This window comes from Antechinus flavipes, chromosome 3 (genome assembly GCF_016432865.1).
Source record: "Antechinus flavipes isolate AdamAnt ecotype Samford, QLD, Australia chromosome 3, AdamAnt_v2, whole genome shotgun sequence".
Classification (NCBI taxonomy): Eukaryota; Metazoa; Chordata; class Mammalia; order Dasyuromorphia; family Dasyuridae; genus Antechinus; species Antechinus flavipes.
Genome location: NC_067400.1, coordinates 86,293,242 through 86,315,708, shown reverse-complemented (window position 1 = coordinate 86,315,708; position 22,467 = coordinate 86,293,242).

The window sequence follows — 22,467 nt, the reverse complement described above, 5'->3', positions numbered from 1 at the left end:
AAGATAAGGATTCTTTAAATTAGAACATATGAAGTGCCAAGCCTTCCAAAAGCTGCCTTGAAAGCATTCTGATATGAGGCTTTTTATTTCATTTGCATTTTATTCTTGAACATTGAATGCATTGCAAAAGTTTATAACTACCATGTAGAAAAGGGGTCATGTATATCCCTTGGTTGGTCTTGGTATGGCTGTATTTTTATGAATCAGAAAAAAGGGCTAGCTTAGACAGATACCCAATCCATGGAGGAGGTAGAACTAACACACACACACACACACACACACACACACACACACACACACTTTCTCTCTCTCTCTCTCTCTCTCTCTCTCTCTCTCTCTCTCTCTCTCTCTCTCTCTCTCTCTCTCTCTCTCAACAAACTGTATTTCTATTCATCTTGGTTCCCCTACGAGGCAGGTATTTTCTGACAGTCCTAAAAATACGAAACTATATGGAAAACCAAAATAAATCTTTAATTGCATTTCAATGAATGTTTCTGACTACACAGAATCACTGAGAAAGACATATATACTAAACAGATCATAGCAAAATTTTCATGCGCTTTTGTCTGAGAAGCTGAAGGTGAGTAGCCAAAAGGATGAGCTAGGTGAATAGTCTTAGAACAGAATAAAAATTAAGGATGGGGAGGAAAAAAAAACTAAGGCAAGCAAAACAGTTTGGCCAACTGCAAGTAGAGAGGGTGGTGAGACAGGAGCCATTCAGTACAAAGGAGCTGGGCAGCACAGGAGGGTAAATAGCCAAGCCACAACAGCCTCCAGATACAATACTTGCAATTACCAACTCAATGATCTTCACATGGACACAACTTGGAACACACCATTGGGCACATACTAGTCTTTTCAGTCATACCCACACACGTGGAAACAATACTAGAATCAGTAATTAAATGAAATGGAACAAATATCTAATGAACATTTACTATTTGTAAGGCTAAGTATTTCTTCAAATGGAAATGTAAAATGAGATATATTTATATATTGAATATCTTTTAACAAATAGCACTAAAATAAAAACATCTATATTTTAAAAAAAGATTCCAAACTCTAGTCAATGGTCCTATTGCTATACATACATATATACATAGTATGTGTATATGTGAATATGCATACATATACATACAGACATACAGAGAGAATAATTTGTACCTTTCCTTGGGAGTTTGTTATAATAAGATTTGATCTTTATACTCCAAATTAATTATATTGGCCAAATAAACCCCAAAGTAATTATTTGCTAGATAATATCCAACCTTTTGGGGAAATTAATTTTTTTTTCATAAATTAAAGTTAAGTCCATGTTTAGGAGCAGTATTACAAATCCTTAGCTTGTTCTGTTATAAAGAGATTTCTTCCCCCTCATTGTTGATTATTATTATGAGTAGATTTCTTCTCTACATTGCTATGTTACTGATCTTTAATCATTCTTTATGAGGAATTTGTATTTCCTTTGGAATATCACAATTTCTGAACCACTTTTATTCATAAAAGATTAGCTGGCTTATCATGACATTAACCATTTTAATGACTAGTTGCCATAAACATCAAGAAATCCTTTTTCCATAAGAATCAAGAAATGAAAAATTTTTACACACAAATTTAAAAAAAAGAACAGCCAGATTGTTTATATTTAATAAGATGGAGAAATGCAGATATATCATGAAGTCATAGTAAAAGAAAAAAATGTAATCTTGGTATGGATTTCTGGTTTCTTTCCAACAAAAAAAAATTGTTTTTATGTACAAATTACAACTCAATTCTACCTTTTGCTTCTATTCCATGTGTTGCCAAATTAATTCATATTCTCAAAGCATAGTATATAAATGGTGCTAGTGGGCCAGAGAATGCTTTAAAAGACTTCTGGTATTGCAAATTGCTACAAGAACTCAAAGTACTATTTGTAAGGGTTTGTTTTGGAATATCAAGAATATCTTTCTATAAATAATAACTGTGGAAAGATCATAGTGTTATTTTTGATATTAGTATAGAAAATATGTTCTCTCGACTAGTTTGCCTGGCTTCCTTCAAAACAATTTAAACTCTGTCTTCTGTAGATGGCCTTCATCTTTGAGATGACTTTCCATCAATTTGCAGTTTACCTTGTAGTCACCTGGTTATTTTTGTGGCCTTCTCCCTTAAAATGTGAGCACCTGGAAGGAAAGGACTATTTTTGCTTCTTTGTATCTCTAGAATTTAGCACAATGCCTAGCACATTACTAAGTGCTTAATAGATGATGATTAATTGGTTAACTTTAAGTTCTAGTCTTAGAGAGTTGCCTGTGCATTGGCACAGGGGTTAGAAAGCAGATCTTAGAATCATGCAAGAAGGCTCAGGCTCAAGCTCTGCCTTTGACACACACTGACTGCATAACTGTAGGTCAAATTATTTTCATTATCTCTCAGAGGTTGTTGTTTGTACTTTTTCGAAGAGGACCATGGCATCAGGGAGGAGATGCCATGACATGCAAGTGAATTGGATTTCAGTGAGGTAGGCTGCAAGGTCACCTGCCTCATTTTCCCCTCCAGAGCCACCGGGGTCCTGTGGCCATATAGAGATCAGGATGACTGGAGATAGTCCTGGATACAATGGAAGACACTGGTCTTTTTAACTAAAGTCTTCAATAGATCTCATTACTTAGCAGTTTTCTGTTTCAGGAAAAGGAGTTTCATACTAAGAATTCTCCACCCTGATGAAATTATGGGATTGGATTTAACAGCTATGCCCAAATATGCAATTTTTATGTACTGTAATATTATTTTATATTATAATATATTATTATATTATGTATGATATATACATGTTATATATATTATAATCACACGTAATTATAATGTGTATAAAATTATGTAATTGTGTATGTTATATATAAATATATAATGTATGTAATTTATAGAAATAATATGTTATATGCATATATAATTACATATACACATATACAATTATATATTCACAGAATATATGCATAATAGATATCTATGTCAAGGAAATGTTATTTAAATAATAATTTGATCTCAATTTTATACCAGAAAGAATTTTCTCTACTCTCAGTAGAGATGATATAATAGAGCCAATCCTTTCATTATTATTTTCATATCACTGAAATATAATTATGAGAAAAATCTTGTCTTTGTCCTTTGATCCAGTCATTTTGACCATTAACGTGAATTGTAGCTATCACTAATTTATATGACATGACATGTCCTGTGCACCTTTACAAAGAATGTTGCCCCCATTATTACCGAGAGTCCCTAAAAGGAAATTTAAAGCTGTGATCCCATTTTCCCATCAGAGTAAGCAACATTGCAATTGCTTTCTTAGCGGATGATTTTAAGCTTAGACTATTTGTCCTAGCAAAATTTGGCCAAGAACTGAGGCTTCATCTGCATTATATACAGAGTCAAATATTTTATAGACATGCCACAAGAACAAATAAAGTAACACACAAGTTTCATTAAAACTAATTAGAATTTCATAACAACTGAATATTTGGATAAGACGAACAGACACTCTTTTTAGCATTTGAGCATTTTGTTAAGTCAGCATAGGGTTCTTTCCAGTCCACTGTGGGTGGCCAAATAACTGATTCCATAAAGCCAAATGCAAGGCTCAAATGCCTTGGCAGAGCATCGACGAGGAATACATGATCTGATTAAAATCTTCCCCTCAATAGCAAGATCAACCTGCTTTTACACTTTAATCAAGTTTAGGGAGCACGAGTACCCCTTTTCACAAAGTTCCCTTGATTGTTATTGTGCTCTCCATAAAGAATTTAAAGTCCCAAAGACTGATGGGCATGTCTTGTTTATCACAAAAAGGGTCAGTCCGTAGTAGTAGTCAGTCCCCCCCCACCCAATCTCTAAATCCTCTGCCCTGAAACTTTGTGAAAGACATCTGATGACCTTTTCTTTCCCATTCTCTTCAGAAGGGCTGTCAGCACTAACATTTGCATCTTTGGGCAAGAAACCACTATCAAGTCATTAATAAGAAGTCATCAGGACCAACTAGAAAACAGGTGAATCTTGGACAATTCTTTGGGATTGAACTGAAAGAGATAAAAAGATAATGGTAAGTGTAACATGATTTCTGCTTAAGCTCTGTTCTCACCTCTATTTCCCAGAGATCAAGAAATCCTAGATCATAGAGAAGTTCCTCCTTTATGGATCTGAAAGAAATTTGGGGTTTCTTTCTCTTTAAAGTGGGGCAAGACTGAGTTCTCCAGTGATAACTTTCTCATCCTTAGTACCATAGATTATATGGATTTATTACTATTATAAGGGATACTGGAGGTTGTTTGGTCCTCTTATGTTATAGATGAGAATATTGAAATTTGCTCAAGGTCACATAGATAGTAAATAGCAAAGCCCTAACTCGAACCAGGTTCTCTGGCTCAAAATTCAACATTGCACTATATCAGATGCCTTCTCTCCTGAATTCATTTGGAAACATTGCTCATTCCAAATATGGTTAGGCTCCTTAATGGTGCTCATAAACTCAGTAGGGAAACCTTGCTGTCTAGGGATGATACGCTATCTATATTCACTTTGTTGACAACTAGTTTTCTCTCTAGTAAGGAATTATCTGTGGGGCTTAAAGCATATTCCTTGTCCCCCTGGGTAGAAGGAAGTCCAGTCTTTTCTATTAGGCCTTCCCAAACTATGATCTAATCACATAAATGGTAATAGTAATCATAACACTGATCATGGAGTACAAGGGGTAGGTAATGCTAAAAGATTCAATTTCACAAAAGTGTCTATTCTTTAACCAACTACACTGTCTGAAATTTCTTCTGGTGAAGTCATTGTTTTGGTAAAGGTATTTTCTTCAGAAAATCCAAGCACAAATTTATAAAATGACAGAGTTTCTAGAGCTATTTATAGATTGAAGGAGTGCAGATTTCGTTCTGGGAGGATCATCAGAAGCCTTCTAGTTCAACCCTGTCATTTTACAAATGAGAAAACTGAGGTCCAGAGAAAAACTGTCAAGCTAATAAGTGAAAAATCCAGAACTAGGACTGAATTCTTTCTAAGGCTTTGAGGCAATATATATTGGGACAGATTAGTTTTAATTAGAGTAGAAGCAGAAGAGGAGGAAATAGGAAAGGAATGACCAAAATATAGAATGCTGTGTGGGAAAGACCATTTTGAATAGGGTTCTGAATAAAGGTTCATTAGCAGCCAAGAGTTAGCATAGGAACCATGGACCCACAGGGATGGGAATGCCTAAAGGGAAGACAGATGCAATTCCAGAACTTTGCCCATCTTTCATTGCTTTTTGCCTAAGTCCAATCCTTCTCATCGTCATTAGAAAAAAAAAAGTTATTAACATGATACAAAGAATATATTAGATTAAATCCAATTCTGATTCTTAACAACTTAAACCTATAAAGCAATTTATGGTTCTGAATGTGTGAGAGAAAATTTTCACAGCCTTTCAGTGAAGTAGGTCAGCAGAATGAATCTCATTTTACAGATGGAAAAATCAGGAGCAAAAAAGGACAAGTGATGTGTTCAGGATCATAAAAAAAAATAATAAAAGGCTGAACTGGCAGTGGAATCAACAAACTTTATTTCAATCTAGGGCTTTCTAATTCCTATAACCAAATAAAGATCAAGACTTTTGAGCTATTGCTTTTTTTCTAGCATTACTTTTATAGTAAAATCTGACATTTAAAGTGATCTTTTGTGGCATTGGAACCAAAGAACTAACATATAACTTTAGACGTTTTTCTTTTTTTTCTTTTCTTTTTTTGCTGTGTTCCTCTTTTATTACGGGTACTGATTAACAGATTGAAACAAATTTTTTGATTCATCAATCACTGGAGCCATTTTGTTCCTAGACCAGACTTGAGAAACATGACTCCATAGGGCTTCAGAAAATATTGAAAATAGAATTTCTGAATTAGGGGAAAAATTTACACTGACAGGAACTAAGAATATTGTTCATGTTATAGCTGAAACACAACATAAACACCTCACAGTGGCTTTAATATGGTCTGGATGGAGTGTTGACAAAGCAATCATACCATAAGTAACAAACTGAATTTAATTATCAAAAAAAAATCTATCAGAAGATGGCCCAACAACATGATTATTTTTGTGATGTTTAGTCTGACTGACCCTGAAGGAGAGACTTTCCTTGAATTGGTCTGCTGGTATCCATTTAACAAATCACATTTAATCAGAGCAAATGATACTTCAGAACAAACATATGACTCTGCAAAATTGTACCATGGGGAAATAACCAGGAACATTTCTCCCATTCAACAACCTATGACTTTAGAAAAAGTATTTAGGTTGATAGTTCTCAAACTTTCATTCCAGAATAATAACCCTAGTAAACATGTTATCCTTTATTGTTGTCGTTTAGTTATTTCAGTCACGTCTGACTCTTCAAGTTCCCATTTGAGGTTTTCTTGGCAGAGGTACCAGATTGGCTTGCCATTTCCTTCTCCAGTTCATTTTACAGATGAGGAAACCGAGGCAAAGTTACTTGCTCCAGGATCGCACAGCTATTAAGTATTTGAAGCTGCATTTGTACTCAGTTCTTCTTAGTTCTAGACTCAGCACTTTATTCACTCTATTACTTAGTTACCGCTCTATCAGAAACCAAAATTGGATAAAGGTTTTCAAGCAAATGAGAGGGAAAGAAAAGGAGCATCCTCTTTTTTTGGTTTAGGAAAGGAAGGGCCAATTTGGATAGGGAGAAAGGGAGTGTGTAATCAGGAGTTTTGTGAGGTCATTCTTATATTGGTGCAAACTATTGATGATGATTTGAAGAAAATGTTTGTGGAGATGATCCATGAGCTTTTCCTGGAGTGTCACTGCCATCAAATAGTTATTTGGGGAGCTCTGTGGACCCAATTTTAGATTCTCTTGAAACTTTCCAGTAGATCTATCCTTACCATCCCATTCCTTATAATTTGTCCCCTGATCTCATCCTCAGGAATCTTAGTATCTGAATTGATGAGATCTCTAATATCCTGACCACACAATTTCTGAACATCCTCAAGTCCCAACAAATTTTTTCACATACTACTTCAGCCACATATTGACATGGTGATGTCTTAGAGTTTATTGTCTTTTGGAATTGTTACTACTCCTAAGATTCTGTTATTTAAAATTCTACTTTCTAATGATAATCTTTTGCCTTTCTAGCTTTCCCAGTCTACCATTTACATTAAATATATTCTTTGTCTTCACTGTGACTTCTAGTACCTTGAGTCATTCCTACTCGCCCAGCCAATTCTGTAGCTTCTCATGTCTACATATCCAGCCTTGACCTGGTCATCCATTATTAATGTTTCACTAAATAGAATCCTAGAATCCTTTTCTACTTTGGCTTTCCATCATTCCCAATTTGTTTATCACAATCCCAGAGTAATTCTTTTCACATGGTGCTCAGCCCAGTGCTTGGCACATAATAGACATTTAATAAATGTTGATTGACTGAATTATTTTCTTCACTTCTGATCTCTTGGCTATCAAATATCATTGGAGATCATCAAACTGAATGTCTTTACAAGCCATGAATTGATAAAGTATGACTACAATTAGACCATTATTGCTTCTTGATAATTCTTTTTTTCATTGACTCTGAATCTCACCCCCCACAATAACTGTTCCATCCCTTTTACTTTTTCTTCAGTCCCCAAGTACAACCCCACATATAGAGCAGTTGATTTGGTTTCTTCCATTATTAATGAAATTGAAGATAAATCCATCCGACTGGAAATCATTCAATTCCCTTTTTTCAGTTTTACAACCACTCAGTTTCATCTCCTACTAACTACTTCATGTTCCTACCTCCCTTAGAACTTTCTCCTAGTATTATCTCCTTCTATCACTTGTATTTTCAATCACTTCCTCTTTATCAACTTTTTCTCTTCTACTTACCAAATATACTTATTTCCTCAATTCTAAACACTTTCCCTTTGGAACTGGTTGAATGGCTAGACCCAAAGAGTATTCATTAACATTTTGATATGCCTTGAAAGTAGAGCTAATGAAATATCCTAGAGATCCATATTTAATTTTGCATGGTTTAACACTTTTATTAGAGTCCTGGGAGGTAAGATATAGATGGCATGCTTATCAAAATTTTCAAATGACACAAAGCTAGGGTAACTTGTTAACACACTGGATGCCAGACTTAGGAACTAAAGAGATGATAAACTAATGGATCAAATCTATTTAGATAAAATTAATCGGAGTCATCCTCTGGTTTGAAGGCTTCCTGACCCCTTTTCAGGACTGCTTATTTACTTTTGATGCCCATCTGATACCCAACTCTCACCTGTAGTTCCACAAAATTATAGCATGTTCAGCAGCCATACTTAGGTAAAAAAAAAAAATCTCCACAGATGGACTAAAATAGGTTGAGCATCACTGACAGGCCTCAAATCTATCAGTGAGTTAGTGCACTCTCTACTCCAAGCATATTGTGGAATGGACAGATGAGAACAACTTGTTCCAAAGGTCAGGAAGGCAACAAAGCAGACATTGGGGAGCACTTAGAGCTTGGTCAGACAAAAATCTGGGATACAATTTTTACAGCCACTGTTTTTGTTAAAGGCTTCATTTTAAAAATATATAGAGAACTGAATCAAATTTAAAAGAATGCAAGTCATTCTCCAATTGATAAATGGTCAAAGGATATAAACAGGCAGTTCGCAGATAAAGAAATTAAAGTTATATAAAAATGCTCTAAAATCAAAGCTTCTTAAGCTATAGGCCATGACTTCAATTGAGATCATGTAACTGAATGTGGGGGGAGGGGTGTCACAAAGTTAGGATTTATTATCATTAAGTGTTTGATTTGCATACGTATTTTATAGTTTATATGCCTAGGGTCCTGTTAAAATTTCTTGGGTGAAAAAGGGTTGGCAGTGGAAAAAGTTTAAGAAGCCCTAATCTAAATTACTATTGATTAAAGAAATGCAACTTAAAATAACTCTGTGATATCACCATATACCTATTAAAATTTTTTTTAAATTTAATTTTTATTTAATAATTACTTTATATTGACACTCGTTTCTGTTCCGATTTTTTTTCCCTCCCTCCCTCCCTCCGCCCCCTCCCCTAGATGGCAAACAGTCCTTTATATGTTGGATATGTTGCAGTATATCCTAGATACAATATATGTTTGCAGAACTGAACAGTTCTCTTGTTGCATAGGGAGAATTGGATTCAGAAGGTATAAATAACCCGGAAGAAAAACAAAAATGCAGATAGTTCACATTCGTTTCCCAGTGTTCTTTCTTTGGGTGTAGCTGCTTTTGTCCGTCATTTATCAATTGAAACTCAGGTCTCTTTGTCAAAGAAATCCACTTCCATCAAAATATGTCCTCATACAATATCGTTGTCGAAGTGTATAATGATCTGCTGGTTCTGCTCATTTCACTTAGCATCAGTTCATGTAAGTCTCGCCAGTCCTCTCTGTATTCATCCTGCTGGTCATTTCTTACAGAACAATAATATTCCATAACATTCATATACCACAATTTACCCAGCCATTCTCCAATTGATGGGCATCCATTCATTTTCCAGTTTCTAGCCACTACAAACAGGGCTGCTACAAACATTTTGGCACATACAGGTCCCTTTCCCTTCTTTAGTATTTCTTTGGGATATAAGCCCAATAGAAACACTGCTGGATCAAAGGGTATGCACAATTTGATAATTTTTTGGGCATAATTCCAGATTGCTCTCCAGAATGGTTGGATTCGTTCACAACTCCACCAACAATGCATTAGTGTCCCAGTTTTCCCGCATCCCCTCCAACATTCATCATTATTTTTTCCTGTCATCTTGGCCAATCTGACAGGTGTGTAGTGGTATCTCAGAGTTGTCTTAATTTGCATTTCTCTGATCAATAATGATTTGGAACACTCTTTCATATGAGTGGTAATAGTTTCAATTTCATCCTCTGAAAATTGTCTGTTCATATCCTTTGACCATTTATCAATTGGAGAATGGCTTGATTTCTTATAAATTTGAGTCAGTTCTCTATATATTTTGCAAATGAGGTCTTTATCAGAACCTTTAACTGTGAAAATGTTTTCCCAGTTTGTTGCTTCCCTTCTAATCTTGTTTGCATTAGGTTTATTTGTACAAAGGCTTTTTAATTTGATGTAATCAAAATTTTCTATTTTGTGATCAGTAACGGTCTCTAGTTCATCTTTGGTCACAAATTTCTTTCTCTTCCACAAGTCTGAGAGATAAACTATTCTATGTTCCTCTAATTTATTTATAAACTCGTTCTTTATGCCTAGGTCATAGACCCGTTTTGATCTTATCTTGCATATACCTATTAAATTGACTAACATGACAGAAAAGAAAAATGGTAAATGTTGGAGAAGATGGGAAATTGGAATATTAATATATTGTTGATAGAGTTGTGAACTGATCTAATCATTCTGGAGAACAATTTGGAACTATGGCCAAAGGGCTATAAAACTGTACATACTCTTTGATCCAGCAATACAACTACTAGATCTGTATGCCAAAGAGATCATAAAAAAGGAAAAAGGACCCAAATGTTCAAAAATTTATAGCAGCTCTTTTTGTGGTGACAAAGAATTAGAAATTGAGTAGATGCCCATCAGATGGGGAATGACTGGACAACTTGTTCTATATGAATATAATGGAACACTATTGTTTTGTAAGGCAGGCAGATTTCAGAAAAACATTGAAAGACTTACATGAACTGATGCTGAGTGAAGGGAGCAGAACAACAAAAATATTGTACACAGTAACAGCAATACTGTGTGATCATAGACTATGATGAACTTAGCTCTTTTCAGCAATGCAATGATTTAAAATAATTCCAAGTGACCTGTGATAGAAAATGCTGACAACCTCCTGAGAAAAAACTATGAAGTTTGAATACAGATTGAAGCATACTGTTTTCACTTTTTGTTAGTTTTTTTCTTTTTAATGGTTTTCTTCTTTTGTTCTGAATCTTCTTTTATATCATGATTAATGTGGAAATACATTTAATGTGATTTTATAACATGCATAATCTATATCAGATTACTTACTATCTTGGGTAGAGAGGAGGAAGGGAGAGAGGGAAAAATTTTGAAACTCAAAATCTTACAAAGATGAATGTTGAAAACTATCCTTGCATGTAATTGGAAAAAAATAAAATACTATTTGTAATGGGCCAGAATTCTGGAGAAATTCTTACAACAAGGTGTTAACTCAGTGGAATTGATAATGCAATGGTTATCTAGTTTAGCATGGTGATTAATAGTTCTCTAGTTCAGTATATACTTAATATAGTTCTACAAGATTTACACCTATTCTACAAGACTGACACCTACAAAGATGTACTTATAATAGAATATATAAGAGCTAAGGGATCTGGGAAGGAGACAGACTGGAAGATAAAGAGCCTCATGGTGGCTGGCCTGTCTTCCTTCATTCCTCCACTGAGACCAAGGACCACCTGAAGGCCTTCCAGAAAGCTAGCCAGGCCCCATGCAAGAAGACAGACTGTGAAGGAGACAATAAAGAATTTGGACTTTATCCCTGGCTATTCTCATGGTGATTACTCTGCTGAAATGAAGGCTAAGCCAAAGACCTCCAGAAAACTAACTAGGACATTACATATTGGCGCCCAAACATGGGGCTAAGGATTTATACTCAGCAGTCCAGACTGACACAATCCTGAGTTCAGTGGAAAAGTCTCCATGACCCAGAAATTAGGATGGGTACAAAAATAGACAAGAAGGAGACTTTGTTAAGGGCTAAACTAGTGTTTCAGCTGAAATGGGACAAAGGAAAGTGTGTAGAAAGCATAGTTAGACTAATAAAAAAACAAGTTTTGATTGTAACATGGAAGCAGATCATTGGACTTTTAGAAACATTAAAATGCACGTCCCCTTGGTTCTCCAAGGAAGAAGAATTAGAGGCAGATAAATGGAAATTAATAAGAGAGCAATTAATAGAATATTACAGTGATAATGGTTCTGATTCAATTCCTAAAGAAACATTCTATACATATAATTTAATACAATTCGCTTTAAGGAATTACATAAGTTTTAGAATTAGGAAAAAGGAGAAAAAACAAGAGGGGTATACTGATAAAATAGTTGAAAAGCATAAAGAATTAGACAAGAAAGGTGTTAAGTACAATGCTGATGAAATTTAGGAGTGTGGTGCTTCTCAGCAGGAGTCATTAGAGCATTCCCCATCACCTGACCTACCCCCCTCAATTAACCCTTCATGGGTGGAGGGAGAAAGAGGAAGGGGAGAGGCAGTGACACTCAGCACCATCCATGCAGGAGTTTGTCCACCCCTTATGACAAGATTACAAAAGGTACTAGTTAAAGCTAAAAAAGAAGGACAGGATCCTTCTGTCCTCTGATCACCTAGCAGGTATAGGTCAGTAGGAAGATGCTTTAGTAGTATATTTGGTAGTATATGAGCAAATTGCTGCTGCTACTGCTGCTATCAAAGCATGGGCACCTTCCCAGGAAAACAAGATAGAGGGGAAGCCTTCACAAAAATAGAACAAGGTCCAAATGAATCTTTGCTGATTTTGTGGGATGTCTGCAGATAGCTGTCATATGAATGATTGGTGAAAATGCAGCAAAAGAAATTATGATAAGACAACTTGCTAAAGAAAATACTAATGAGGTTTGTAGAAGAATTATATTAGGACTACAAAAAGATGCTCCTTTAGAGGAGATCATAAGATGCTGTCCCATAGTGGGCACAAATGCCTTTTATACCTAGGCTATAATGCAGAACATAGGAAGACAGGGTCCCTCTTGCAAGGGACTTCCAGAGAGACTTATCAATGCTTTCAGTGTGGTAAAATAGGGCATCTGAAAGCTCAATGTTGGCATAGAGACAGAGTGAGAAGACAGGATGAGAGAAGACCTAAAACTCTATGTTCAAAATTCAACAAAGGCTTCCATTGGGCCTCAGTACTGATCCAGGGAAATGAAAAGTGGAGCCCAGCTCCAAGACCTCAAACTAAAAACAGGTGGGGCATGATGGCAGCCAAGTTCACACCCAGAAAGTCTTTAGAAGTTCAATATTCAGACATGATCAATCAACAGAGAAGCAATCAGATGGGAGAAAGGTATTACAATTGGGGAGAATACAGGCTTTTTAACCCAACAAAAGGGCAGTGTCCAGTGCGAGCAGTTCCAATATAATCTCCAGGTGATGTGGAGAGGTCCAGAAAGTGGTGAATGGAAGGGACCAGACAGGTTAACTGCTTGGGGGAGAGGGTTTGCTTGTATCTCTACAGATGGAGAAGGAATCAGATGGGTGCTAACGAGCCATATTTGCCTTGTCCATCAGAGAGAGACAGAAAAAGAGAAAAATCTCAAAACAAAGGAGAAGATCTAAGAAACATCTGGCACTGAAAGAGCCTGGCTGATAATGAGACTGTTACAGAACTTCAAAACCTGCAGGAATCATTGGATTCCTTGAGACATGATAAGACTGATACAGGACTTCAAAACCTGCAGAAATCATTGGATTCCCTGACATATGAAGTAATGGACAATAGATTGGTTTTGGACTATTTCTAGGACATATGGACATATATAATTCCTCATGTTGATTCATGTTATTTGTTACATCACTAATAGCCTGTGTTATATTACTATGTGCTTGTGTAATACCTCCCATGCTGATGGATTTATGTATACCTGTTTTCAAGTGAGACCCTTCAGAAACCTGCTAATCTGGTTTGATTCCCCATTTCCCTTTGGTGTTTTCATCTCTCTACCTGAGATGTCAGGGAGGGTGTGATCACCTCTTTTTATGGTGTTTTCATCCCCTTTTCTGAGAAATCAGGGAGGGCATGACCACCTATGTTCTAAAACAAAAGAAAGTAGAAGATGTAATGTGCCAGAACTCTGTATTTGAAACAAGGATTTCTACAAAGTGTTAACTCAATGGAATTAATAAGACAATGGTCATCTAGTTTAGTGTGGTGATTAATAGTTCTCTAGTTCAGTATGATTGAATTAATCTTACAACAAATAATGGTTCCCTAGTGATATAATGATTGACTTATACTCAGGATGGTGAATGGATTTAATTGTAATAGAGTATTTAAGAGGTCAGAGTCAGACCTAAAGGAGGACTTGGAGACAGACTCAGAGAAGACAGAAAACTGGCAGCTGGAGCTCAAGGTCTCAGAGCCAAGGAGAAACATTCATTCCATCTCCCACCTTTGTGGTGGCTGGCCTATCCTTTTTCATTTCTCCACTGAGATCAAGTCCTGTCTAAAGCTAGCCGAGTCCCAGGCAAGGAGACCGACTATGAAAGAGACAATAAAGACTTTTGGACTTTATCACCTGACTATTCTCATAGTGATTACTTTGCTGAAATGAAGGCTGGTCAAAGACCTCCAGAAAGTAAACCAGAACACTACATTTTCAAACCAGAACTTTACAATTATTAAATAGAGCTTGGCCAGATCTCAAAGATGTCAAAGTCATCTAATGAATCCTAAACCATTGCTAGTTATCTTGACTTTTGTTCAGCCACTGGACTTTGATGACTCTAGAAGAGGGAGTGAGGTTGGCAGCTTTGCACAACTCTGCCTCAATTCATGAACAAGCCAAGATATCACCCATAATGTTATTTGTACTCTTCAAAAATAAAGGATAAGCAACAATAACGCTTTTGTTCAAAAAATATCAACTTCACAAGAATAATATTGGGGCAACTAGGAACCATTTCATCTGAAAAACATCTGAAAGTTTTAGCAGAATGTAAATCAAAGACAAATCAGTAGTATGATGTAATTATCAAAAAAGTTAATGTAATCTTAGATTATATTGAGAAGAACATAGTGTCCAGGACTAGGAAAGAGAAAGTGTATCTTTACTCTGATATGTTAGACCAAACTTAGAGTATTTTTTTCAGTTCTGGGCACCACATTTAAGATGAAGATTGATAATGTAAAAGGTATTGATATCATTATTCCTCTCTCACCACTTCTTGCCAAATTTCTAGCTTTCTTTTGTATATTCTCTTCCTGTTCCCCCTCTCCCCCATTATTAAATTTTAAGTTCCTTGAAGGCAGGGACTATTTTTCTTTTTTAAATATGTATCTCCCCTGAGCTTAGCAGACATATTTGTTATTGAATCTTTTCAGCCATGTCTAACTCTTCTGATCTCTTTTGGAGTTTTCTTACTGGAATAGTTTGTCATTTTCTTTTCCAGCTCATTTTCCAGATGAAAAAATTGAAGCAAAGCGACTTGCTCAAAGTCACACAACTAGTAAATATCTGAGGCTGGATTTGAACCCAGAAAGATAGATCTTCTTGATTCTAACCCAGTGTTCTGGCCACTGTGCTATCTAGATGCCTAACTATCTGGTGTTTAATAAATATTTAATTTATGTTTAATTAAGTATTCAATTAATTAAACATATTTATTTAATTGAATTGAATTATTCAGAGAGGAGCAACTAGAATGGTTAAGGCCATTGACAGAATGTCATATTTAGAGAACTGAGAATGTTTAGCCTGGATAAGGGAAGACTTAGAAGACTTATGGTAGCTGTGTAGTCTTATATGGCACCAGCAGGTCATAATACCCACAACTTCTTTCTCTCTTTTTAGACTTATTTACTCATCCAAATGTGTACTTGTATTGCCTAGGCAGGGTTGGATGTGGTTGTACGTAAAGAGGGGGTGCTCGGAGTAAGAGGTCTGGCTACGATTACAATCATTATCAGGGTCCTTGCAGGGAAGAGGGGCAAACATACACATACAGAAACCTAGCAGTGAGGCACATGTATGGAGAAATTCATATACTTCACACAACTCATCATCCTAGACTTCTGGCCTATTTTAAGGAATTTTCTGCACTTTGTATTACCTATTTCTCTTTTGAGCTTCTCTGATTTAGCAGATAAAACAATCTCTCTGCTACTCTCAGGTCACTGAAGTGATATTAAATTCTTTTAGTAAAGTGGTAGCACTATGTAATTTTAGTAAAATAAGCACTCTAAGTCTAGAATTTTAGGTCTTTCATTTGGGTGGGCATAGTTTATGAAAAAGTATTAACAATGATAAGTAGTTTTTTAAGTCAGAGAATTGTAAATCTCCTCAGATCTGCTTTTTGGGAAATACAGACAAGCCCAGCCCATTCTTCAAACAGCAGGATTATTCTCCTTCTCCTTTTCCTTCTTCTCCTCCTTCTCCTTCTTCTTCATGAACTCCAACAGTTACAAGGTTCTTTTCCAATAAACATCTATCTTCAGGACTTTTCAGAGTTCAGCTTCAGATGTCACTAAAATATTCAAGTGCAGCCAACTTTTCACATAGCAGAAGGATTTTGCTTTCTCCAGTGAGTTTCCACAGCAACTACATTACTCTCCTCCAATCAGAACAGCTCCTAGATCAGCTCTTAAGATGTATATGGTACTAAGAAGCAATCTCAACAAACTCATCCAGCTCTTCTCACATTTCTGCCAAATAGCTTCTAGCTGCTGCAAAGTCTATGTAGCTAAATCCAGCCTGCTCAGCTGATTCAACCAGTGTTGCTGCTCTTATCTTCTGATTCTCCTCCACTCTGCTTCTGTCTTCATCATCATCTTCCACTTTCCACTTACTGGATGATGTACCTTCTTTGTCTCTGTCTCTGTATGTATGTGTGTTTCCCTCTCCGCTTCCCCCCTCCCCCACCTCATCTGGACTTCTTTAATTCTGGTTGAGAAAATCAAATGCACAGTTCTATCAGATAGAGCAAAGACATATAATGTGCAAATTTTCCCATAGTCTCCAAATTATTCATTGACATAGTTCTTCTTCCATGTCCTTCAAAACCCTGGTAACAATTCTATGGAAATAAACTGATGGATAGGAATGCCTTGTAGCTGTCCTTACATTAGTCAAAGCTCTTGTCTCTAACCTGCTTTCAAATAGATCTTCTCATATATTATTCTGAGAGACTGCTAGGTCTTTTCTCCTGGGTCTTTTCTCACCCAAAAATCCTTTTGCTGTCCCTTCTAGTGACTGAGATGTTTGCATACTAAAAAGAAAATAATTAGCTGCTGTCTATAATTATGTAAGAAGTCTTAGATTTATTCTGCTTGGCTCCAAAAGGCAACACTAGGCATACTGGGTAGAAATTGCAAAGAGGCAGACTTAGAGTTGATATAAGGGAAAACTTCCTATCCTAGCTCTGTCAAAGTATAATGGGCTGCCTTGGGAAGCACCGAGTTCTTCATTCAATTGTGTTCCTTAGGCAAAGCCTGGATGATTCCTTGTCAGGCATACTAGAGAGGGACTGCTTCTCTTTTTAGTTACTAATTGTGGCTAAAAATTAATTTGTATAGAAGATCTTCTTGCATACAAAAGCTAAGTACAGTAGTGGGATCCTGGCATGAATCTACTACTTATTGATTCCTTAAGAACTAACATCACCTATCAAGAAAAAAGGGCAATAAGTAATGTCATCATCGAAAGTTTGTCTGGGGAGCCCATAGCAAAAAGTCCAATTCAATAAACACATCTATTTATGTGACTTTAGCCAAGTCATTGGTCTTAGTTTCCTTATCTATAAAATGAAGGGGTTAGAGTAGGTCGCTTCTAAAGGTCTCTTCCAATTCTAAATCTGTGATCCTGTGAATAATGACCACAACCTTTGGAGTTTGGCACTTACAACTTTTCATAATATGGTTTCAATTTACCTTTCCATATTCATTTCACATTTTTCTCCTTCAGACACTTTGTATTCACACACAACTAGTCTACCATTCCCCAGTTTCAGTAGTAATGGATCACAAATCAAGAATAGTTTTGGAGCTAGAAGAAAATTTGTGAGTAATCAACTCAAATTCTCACATTTTACAAATGAGAAAACTGAAATCCAGATTAACTAGGAGTAAATGACAATACCGTTCTTCTCTTGCTTTCTTTCCTTACTGTCTTCTATATCTGGAATTAATTAACTTGAAGAAAGGTCCCTAATGGAATTCCCTAAGCATCTGTCCTTGTCTTTATTCTGTAAACATTTTCATTACTAACTTGAACGATGGCAAAACAGCATGCTTTGAACTGATGCTGAGTGAAGTGAGCAGAACCAGAAGAACATTGTACACCGTAACAGGAAGATTATATGATGATCAATTGTGAGAGACTTGGCTCTTCTCAGCAATACAATGATCCAAAATAATGCCAATAGACTTGGAATGGAAATCTGCATCCAGAAAGAGAACTATGGAGACTGAATATGGGTTAAAGCATAATATTTCCACCCTTTTTCTTTTGCTTGTTTGCTTTTTCTTTCTTGTAATTATTTCCCTTTTGTTCTGATTTTTCTTTCAGAACATGAAAAAATATGGAAATATGTTTAAAAAGGTTGCACACATTATTTAACCTATATCAGATTGTTTGCTGTCTCAGAGAACAGAAAATAAGGGAAGGAGGGAGGAAGGGAGAAAAAATTTGGAGCACAAAGTCTTACAAAAATAAATGCTAACAATTATCTTTATATGTATTTGGAAAAAAATAAAATGCCACCAAAGCAAAAAACACCTCCCATCCCCCTACCCCCCAGTATACTTATCAAATGTGTGGATCATGAAAAGTTTGGAAAGATTGTTAACAGGTTGAATGACAGAAGGAGACACAGAAAGATCCTGACAATCTAAACAATGGAGTAAATCAAATCAGGTTAAATTTAATTGGGATGGATATAAAATTGCATACAGTTTTTAAAAGTGAACTCTACAAGAACAGGCTAGGAGACACATGACAAGACCACAGGTTCAGTGCAAAAACCAAGAGCTTTTCAGTGGATTGCAAACTTAATATAAGTCAACAGTAGGACATAATAACCTAAATGACTGTTGGATTGTATTAATTGAAGCCTAGTAGCCAAAATGGAGCAACAGTAATGTTACCATACTTTATATTTGCTGTGTGTGGTCAGACTACATTTGGAGTCTATTTAGATCTGGGAACCAAATTGTAGGAAAAACATTGACAAGTTGGGTACAAGAAGGGTTCAAACCTATTTCCTATCAGGATCAGTTGAAGGGATTGGGGATCTATAGTCTGCAGAAGAAGAAAATCAAGTGAGGAGCATTACAGATGTCTTTAGATATTAGAGATGTCATATGGAAGAATCATTAGATTTATTTGGTACCATTAGCAAAGCAGTGGGTAGAAGCTACAGAAGCTGAATTTGCCTCAGAATAAGATAAATCCACCTATCCATTAGCCCTTCCCAAAATTAAATGGATTTCAGCTGAACTCTTTGGGTTTTTTGGGGGGGGTGGGGTGGGGGAGGCAGAGCACTTTCTACAATGCTATACAGTATATTCAATTACCATCCCTTTTGGAATGTTTCTTTTTTTTAAAGAAGTTATTTCAGTCATAAAATTAGGACCATGTTTAGAGCTAAGAGAACTTACAGATCATCTAATCCAAATAAATTATTTTATAGATGAGGAAACTGAAGAAAAAGAGCTTGGATGACTTGCCCATAGTCATATAGTTTAGCAGTACAGTTAGCCCTAGAACACAGGTTTTGAGACCCAATGCCTTTTTCTCTAACCTAGTCTGTTTCACTTTGAAGAAAATATTTAACTCCTCTAGCCAAAAAGTGCATCTTTCTCTCATCTTCCTGCGAGTTCCCTGGTTCTGAGCCTTATGAGCTGGCTACTAAAGACAAGGACAAGCATTGTTGGGGCAATCATCTAATTCTGTGGGGTCCCTTTCCCTCATCCTGAAATGTGTTTTAATGAAACCATTTGCAACGCTGTTAATCACTTTCCCAGATGATCTCCCATCAGCCAATGCTACAAACATCAGGAAAAGCAAAATATGAATGCTAATGGACCTCAGGGAGTTTAGAAATACCAACAGGAAATTAAGAAATTACATACAATATGAAAAATCCTTAGCTAATTAATGAATGTGACAGTCTGGATTCTCTCATTATTTGTTTATTCCTCATAGATAGCAACCCCTGAAGAGAATCTGGAGGGATCTGATTGATACAAGGCAAGCCACTGCATGGAACCCTTCAAAAAGCAGAGATTATAGAAAGGTTGTGAAGAGAAGGATGAATAGGAAATCATATGCATGTCTGCCATGTGACATGAGGCCAAAGAAGCATTTTGAGTAGCCAAGGAAACTGGATTCTTTGCAGAACAATGCACAATAGACCAATCCTGCCTTAAATGCACACTGATTTTCATCGGAATAATTGCAATAAAAGCAGAAATTAGTTATAAGCATATATCCCAAATCACTTTCACCTATGGAAAATGCTAGTAAATGGATAAGAATGTAAGAACCAACCTGTCTGGACTTCATTGTACTACTCCTATGATCCTTACAATCTTTCTTTAAGGTAGATGGTGTATTTGTGTAATTGTCCCCATTGTGTAGATGAAGCATTGACTGATCCCAGGATCCTACAGCTGAAATGTGGTAGAATAAGAAACTGAATCCAGATCTTTTGACCCCCCCCCCCAAGCATTATTGTCCTTTGCACTAAACTGTGTTGTCACCCCAGATATACTACTGTCACATTCTCTACCTCCCCATCATTAGACTCCTCTACCATATTTACCTCATGTCTTTCCAGCTTCTCTAGCTTCCCAAAAACACACTTAATTTTATTTTACTTATATTCCTATAAAGGATATGTGAAGAAATATGTTCTTTGCATCTGGAGAAAGAACTAATAAATAAATAATGTAAAATATTTTACATATATTTGTATATATGTATATGTGTATATATGTATGCATACATACATATATGTATATGTATAAACACACAGAGACTCCTATTTATATCTAATAATGGTCATCTCTAATGTGAGATAGAGGAAGGGGAAAAATGAAAAAAATTACACAATAACTTTGTTGTATATTTAAAAGGAATAGCAACTTGTATATAGTAGATTTGCAGTTTCCTGTGCAGTCTTTTTTTTTTTTTTTTTAATTATACCATGTTATGGAAATGCTTGTTTTATTCCATAAATTAAAAATAAAATAAATTTAAAGTTTATTTTATTTAATTTATTCTGTATTTTTGTCCCTATGGGAAGACTTGAAATTAGTGTTAGGCTGTTTAGTGTTAGTATGAATGAAGTAATTGGAATTATTGTTAAGAGACCGCCTATTTTGTGAATGTCTTGTTCATCCTTAAAGCCGTGAATAATCAAGCCAGAACAAAGAAATAGTGTTGCTTTGAAAAAAGCGTGGAGGTAGAAAGTTTTCAAAGGCTGAACACATTGTAACTCAAGCAGCTCCTAGTAGTTCATAAGCTTTAAGGTTTTCAAGGCTACTTTACATATGCCCCTTCATTCCTCTCTGAATTTGACTCTTGATTCTTTGGATTTCTTTCTTTATATTTCTCTACAATTTTCACTCTAGAAAATCCCTCTGCCCCAGCAGCCTCTTCCTCTGAAAAATCAGTTTATTCTGTGCTCTGCCATAGGAAGGCCCAGGCCAACTATGTAAAGACCTTCTTTCTCTTCTAGCTCCACACCTGAACTCTTCACACATGGACTCTTTTTTTCTCTCCTTTCCTCCCATCCCAGATTTTTGGCTTCTTTTTATATATTGTCTTCTTGGAAAAGAAGTCTCTGCAAGGTTTTTCTTTTCACCTCTATTTGTATTTCTAGAGCTTTGTACAGTATGGAGCATAAAATAAACAATAATGGATTTATCATCTCTCTATCTCTTTCTCTCTCTGTCTTTGACTCTCTCTTTCTCTCAATAGTATTTTATTTTTTCCAATTACATGTAAAGATAGTTTTCAACATTTATTTTTGTTAAGATTTTGAGTTCCAATTTTTTCTCCCTCCCTCTTTCACCTTCCCCATCCCCAAGACAGCAATCCCAATTGTGCTCTCTCTCTCTCTCTCTCTCTCTCTCTCTCTCTCCTCTCTCTCTCTCTCTCTCTCTCTCTCATTTCATTTGACCCCCTCTCACACTAGCCTCATGAATTAGGTGCCTATTAACTCATTTTACAGAAACATTGGAAACATGCTTAGCCAAGCAAACAGAAAAGTTTGATATGTTCATTATTGAATTATTTACAATTGACAAAAAAATAAGAAGGGTTGATATTGTTTGAGGACCAACATAATATGGGTGCTCTAAAATCTAAAATATGGGTGATAGTAGGCATCAAAATTTGGGGTTCAATCATGTGAAGAATTCACAATGGCCATTCTCTTTGGCAAAAGGTAGATTTATTAAGGGGAAGGGATTACAGACAAAATGATACATTAGACACCCAAATGGTAAATATGAAATAGAATGGGAAAGCATATGAAGGACAAGCTCCTCAGTGGAACTCACAATTACCCAGTAGAAAGGGAGCATCCCATGAGGTTGGGGCATACCTTTAGCTGTCAGGTTAAACCAGGAAAGGGACCTAGAACTCTAAAAGAGTGAGTTAACTGTAGGGAGGGGAAAGTGGAGTTGGGAAGCATAGTGGA